The sequence below is a fragment of the Elaeis guineensis genome, chromosome 11 (genome assembly GCF_000442705.2).
Source record: "Elaeis guineensis isolate ETL-2024a chromosome 11, EG11, whole genome shotgun sequence".
NCBI classification, from domain to species: Eukaryota; Viridiplantae; Streptophyta; class Magnoliopsida; order Arecales; family Arecaceae; genus Elaeis; species Elaeis guineensis.
In genome coordinates, this window is record NC_026003.2 from 103,387,697 (window position 1) to 103,394,134 (window position 6,438).

Genomic DNA, 6,438 nt, shown 5'->3' on the forward strand with positions numbered 1-6,438 from the left:
TATAATTATTTTTTTTAAATAATATTTTTATAAATTAAAAATTTAATATAATATAAATAACATCATGGATGATATCAAATGTTCTAAATAGAAATATAAAGTTAAATTATTTAAATAACATGATAGTAAAAAGTAACATAATCATTTTTGTCTTTTGTTGAAAGAGAAATCATTCCTTGAATCAATATTTTTAGCATTAGTTATTTTGGAATCCTCATTATTATTATTTGTTGCCCAGCTATGCAACCCAAGAGGGGGGTGAATTGGGTTTCTAAAAATTTTAAAGCTTAACTTATGACTTATGAAAAATGTTTGACAATACCTAAATAAATAGGGAGAGTAAAATTAATTCAAGACTAATGGCTAAAAGCAAGAATGCAAGAAAATAATGAAGAGTTAAAGAAGAGCAATTAGGCACACCACAAACAAAAGGATTTATAGTGGTTCGGTGCCAACCTTGCACCTACATCCACTCCCCAAGCTCCTACTTGAGAATTTCAATCCACTAATTTGTATTCAACCCGAATACAAACGTCGGAAACTCCGACTCTAGCTATCCCAAGCTAGTCCATTTGTTTCTCGAGTACAAGCCAACCCAATACACTTCGATTCAAAGTTCGGATCAACCTTCCCTTGTTTTGAAACCCTTCCAAAACAAAAACAATAACTTAAACAAAGTATAACAATGAATAGCACAAGTAAGTACAAAGAAAGCTCCTTTAATGAGCGTATGATGCTTTAAATACACTTTACTCAAAGAGAAGAAGACTCTTTTGATTTCCTCAAAGTGGTTGGAGACTTGAATGTGCACTTGAGGAGTTGGTGAGCTTGGATTAAAAGCTTCTTGAATGCTTTGAGTGAGCTCTTGCTTAGGGCTGAAAAGTTTGCTTGAAAATTTCTTTTTCAAAATCTCTCTTGTTGATTCTTCTTTTTGATTCCCATCTATTTGTCCCTTTTATAGCTTCAAAAAATAGTGAAAAACATTCTAGGCTGAAATAGAGCCGTTAGACCACATTAAATAATCATTAAAAATATTTAAAATAGATTAAAAACTAGCCATTGTGAAATAATCCGTCACAGGGGTCGACTCATGGGTCGACTCATGCCTGGGGGTTGACTCATGGGTCGACCTCTGTGGAAGAACATCAGAGAATCAAACGGGATGCAAGGTTCTGTAAAATTGGCTTAAAATCCGCAGAGGTCGACTCATGAGTCGACTCATGCCTTGGGGGTCGACTCATGGGTCGACTCACAGGGTGTGCCAAGTTTGTGCCGGCCAAGAATTTCAGCGTGCCAATCATCTCATGTGCCATGAGTCGACTCATGGGTCGACTCATATTTTTCAAATAAGCATATCTTTCAAAATATAAGTCCAAAAATAATGAAATTTTCACTCATGGATCACATATCTTTTGTTCTATTACTTGATGCTTTCAAATCAGGATTTGGTAAAATTATAATTTTACCCCTGAAGAGCAATAAGTCTTTTTCAGGCGAAAATCATTAGTACCTCTTCAAATGCTTTGTAATCATCAAAATCAATCCAAGGAGCAACAATCTCTCCCTTTTTGATGATGACAAAATACTTGAATGAAAGCATATATATAAATCAATGAGCATGAATTTTATTATAGATAGTTTGAAGATAAATAGAAAATTTATTGCCAACTTGAAAATTACTTACAAGTGCATTTGCTTGAAAAAAAATTGATTCTTTTGGCATGTCATACATGTGCCCATTTGCTTGTGTTGCTCATTTGCATAAACAATTTGCCTATTGCTTAATGATTTAAAAATTTTCTCATTTGATTGTGTGATTTTGGTATCGGAGCAAAATTTATTTTTACTATCAGAGCAAAGCAGAATTTGCCTAAGAATTTGAAAATTGCGTATTTGAAAAATATCTCATTTGCTCATTTACTTGTTTTTCAAATTTCTTAGTATTTTGAAAATTTGCTTATTATTTAAATTTGGTATCAAAGCATGTTTAACAATTAAGTGTATCAAAGCATGTCTAAGAATTAATTTTAAAGTGTATCAGAGCATGTTTAAGAATTAATTTTAAAGTTTGCTCATTTGCTTTTGCAATTTACTCATTTTGTTTTTAAGTCTTTTATTTATCTTGCTTTTGATACTTTTCTTTAATTTCTCTCCCTTTTTGACATCATCAAACATTGTTTACTCCCCTTTTTCTTTTGAATACATTTTCTCTTTTTGTTTCTTGAACTTCTTGTACTAATCATTAATTTTACTAACATTAATGTTTACTCCCCCTGAATACAGCAATCATAAAACAAAATATACCATTGAGTACCATAGATATGAAATAGCAATTCATAGTATTTTAAGCATGCACAAAATTGAAAGTAACTCAATTTAAAGGACATACATTAAAAGTCAAAGAGTAGATATATAATCAAAAAGAGATTGATACCATAGTTGTTCCAATACATATTCCGTAATATAAAAATTAATTAGTTAACATCATTACATGGTCCAAAAGATAGATCCTAGAAAGAAACAACAGACAAGGCTAACTGCAAGGATCTAGTAGAGCTCATGACTGGATGGATCAGAATCAGATGTATCGGAGATGGGATGGGGAGATGAAGGATCACGACTAAGGACTCATCCTCTATCCCGTCTGCCTCTGCCACGAGTGGAGGTGCTGGCACGAGTAGGTGGGCGAGATGATCCTGAAGGCTGAGAAGCAATAGACTGAACTGCAAGAGAGAGCCTGATGGTGTCAAGAAGGTTCAGAGCTCTCGAAACAGACTGAAGCAGTGCAGTGAACTGTGTAGATGCATGCTCACTAGAGCCTCTGATCTCTCTCCTCAGGAAATCAAATCCACTCTCCAATACTCCTCTAAGTCTGGCTGCCTCCGTAGATAGGTTTGAGACCTCAGTAGTGTACTCCTGTGGCTGTGGATGTGCCAGAGCTAACACTTGCCCCTGCAAGTCAAGTACTCTCCCAGTCAGTCTCAAAATATAACCCTCGAGCTGCTGAATCTAAACTGACTGATCTGAGATCATCTGAAATACAGTGGAGATGTGGGAGATCAAGGTCTGATCAGATGCATCAAATGATGTAGATCCTGGTGTAAAAGCTGAAGTGCTCCACTGTCGAGAAAGCAAAGAAGCCACATGCTGAGAAATCATCTCAATCTGATCATCAGCCAATCTGATCTCTGAGAGAGGGGCTCTGCTGTCTGGCTGCTGAACTGGAGTGTGCCTCCTGGTGGACTCTGAAGGGCCAGCCTCTGGATCTGAAACAAACTGGATGTTTGGAGATGCTGCCCTGATGTCATGGAGAGGTGATGAAGGACCTTCTTCCTCAGCTCTGCCCTCAGCTCTGTCCTCAACTCTCTCTTCTGCACCCTTAATCCAACCACCATCGGTCCTAGTGAATCCCATGCGGTGCAAAGTGTGTTGGTTGATGGTGTCAGAGTGAGAAAGCCTAGCTGATGCCTCCCCCTCAAAACTAACTCCAAACCTCCTGAATACCAGTGTGAGGGCTATACCAAAAGGTAGATGTGCCTTGGATCTATTCAGTATTTCTCTCATGGCCTCAATCATTAAAGCTGGGAGGTTTAAGGGGGTTTGGGTGATCACATGAAACATGATGCATATATCTCGGCCTGAAAGGAGGTCATGTCTACCACTTCTTGGGAAGAAAAACTTTGTTACCAATTGATGTAGAATTCTCATTTCAATTGACAGGATCTTGGCTTCTAATTTATTTAGGCTTCCCGAGTAGGTTCCTCCTAAAATCACATTGATCCCTTCTTCCTTCACTGGGAGTTCCATGTTTGAATATCCCTCACAGGGCAAATGAAGAATCTCTCCCAAAATAATAGGATCTAAGCAGATATCAATTTCCTTAACAGTAGATGTTACTGTTCCATTGCCATAGTGCAGATTCAGATAAAACTCTCTAACCAAATCTATATATGTAACTTCTTTAAGTGAACAGTAAAATCCCCAACCCTGATTTTTGATCTTTGAACCAATGGAGAATCTCTCATTTTCAAAAAATCTGAAGTCAATATTTTTTTTGATTTCTACCTTTCTGACAGATAGAGAAATTTTACTAGGGCTGAGAGGAGACCGAGAGGAACCTGGAGCAGATGCTGAAGCAGGAATGGGAGCAGAGGAGGTCTGAGAAGCTTGTCTTTTCCTGCGCATGCCCTCTTCCAACTCACGGACCGATTTCCTTCTTTGAGGGAGTTTCATTTTTGGAGCCATTCTCACCACAAGAACAAGCAAGGAGACTTGGATGATCAAATGGGTGAGGAGAAGGAGGGTTATTAGGGGATGGAAAGAGATTTTTGGAGGAGAGAAATCCCGATTTGGAGAAGAATGATGGAAGCTAGGGCACGCTCCAACCACTCCAATCAAGGGAGAAAAATGAGAATAGTGCCTTTCCCAAGGGGCGATTTGAGGTGGAGAGGTGATGGGAGAAGGATCTTGGGCTTAGACCTTGGATTTGGAGAGAAAGAAGAGGAGGACTACGAATTTTGGAGGGAGGAAGACGAAGATGGAGGGGTCGGCTCATGAACGGATTTTTAGTTAAAAAGAGATGAACCCGTGGGATGTTGGTCGAAAATTGCTAGTATGCCATTGGGTCGACCCTAGGGGGTCGACTCATGATTCACAAAATTTCAGGAAAATTATGAATAAATTTTAAAAAAAATTCAGAATTCTGGGAGAAGAATTTTTGCTCAATGACAAGTTGTGAGAAGGATAATCTTGAGCTTTTAGGTCCAAGAGAGATGATGAAAATTGAGCTCAAAGAAATTTTGACATCGATTCCTTGGAATTAGAGAGATATTTAAGCAAATGGATCAAGAATTCCTAGATCTCTCCTAATTTCACAGAATCTATTTTCACTTAGGGCCTTTGTAAAGATATCAGCTAATTGATTTTCAGTGCAAACATAGTCAAGAATTATATCTTTATTTTGAACATGTTCTCTTATAAAATGATGTATGATTTCAATATGTTTAGACCTTGAATATTGAATTGGATTTTTAGTAAGATTTATGGCACTAGTATTATCACATCTTATGGGTGTTTTATTAAGTTTGATACCAAAGTCTTCGAGTTGTTGCTTAATCCACAAGATTTGAGCACAACAACTTCCGGCTGCAATGTATTCGGCCTCAGCCGTAGACAGTGCTACCGAATTTTATTTCTTGCTAAACCAGGAGATTAGGTTAACTCCAAAAAATTGGCAGGTTCTACTAGTGCTTTTTCTATCTAATCTACATCCAGCAAAATCAGCATCTGAATATCCTATTAAGTCAATTAATGAGTCCTTAGAGTACCATAATCTTAGAGTTTGAGTGCCATTTAAATATCTAAGGATTCTTTTAACAGCATTCAAGTGAGATTCTTTAGGATTAGATTGAAATCTAGCATACAGACAAACACTAAACATGATATCAGGTCTACTTGCAGTTAAATATAATAGTGAGCCAATCATACCTCTATAATATTTTAAGTCTACACTTTTACCTTCTTCATCCTTGTCAAGCTTACATGAAGGGCTCATAGGTGTGCCAATTGTTTTGGAGTTCTCCATTCCAAATCTTTTGAGTAGTTCCTTTGTGTACTTGCTTTGGGTGATGGAGATTTCTTCCTTTGTTTGTTTGATTTGGAGTCCGAGGAAGAATATAAGTTCTTCCATCATGCTCATCTCAAACTCCCCCTGCATGAGCTTAGCAAAGTCTTGACAAAGAGATTCATTAGTAGACCCAAAAATAATATCATCAATATATATTTGTATAATTAACATATCATTTTGATTTCTTTTAATGAAAAGGATTGTGTCTATATTACCTCTTGAAAAATCATTATTTAGTAAAAATTTGCTTAGCCTATCATACCAAGCCCTAGGTGCTTGTTTCAAACCATATAGAGCTTTATTTAATTTAAAAACATGATTAGGAAAAGCATGATTTTCAAAACCTGGGGGTTGTTCTACATAGACTTCTTCAGCAATATATCCATTCAAAAATACACTTTTGACATCCATTTGAAATAATTTAAATTTTATAAAGCAAGCATATACAAGTAGAAGTCTAATGGCCTCTAATCTAGCAACAGGTGCAAAGGTCTCATCAAAATCAATTCCTTCTTCTTGATTATAACCTTTAGCAACCAATCTTGCTTTATTTCTTATTATATTTTCATGTTCATCTAATTTATTCTTAAAGACCCATTTTGTGCCAATTATTGAATAATTTTTAGGTCTTGATACTAAAGTCCATACATTATTTCTTTCAAATTGATTAAGTTCCTCTTGCATTGTATTAATCCAATTATAATCATTTTTAGCTTCTTCAATAGTTTTTGGTTCAAGATGAGAGACAAAAGCACAATGATTAAATACATCTTTAAGTGAAGAACGAGTTTTTACCCCATGCATAGGATCAC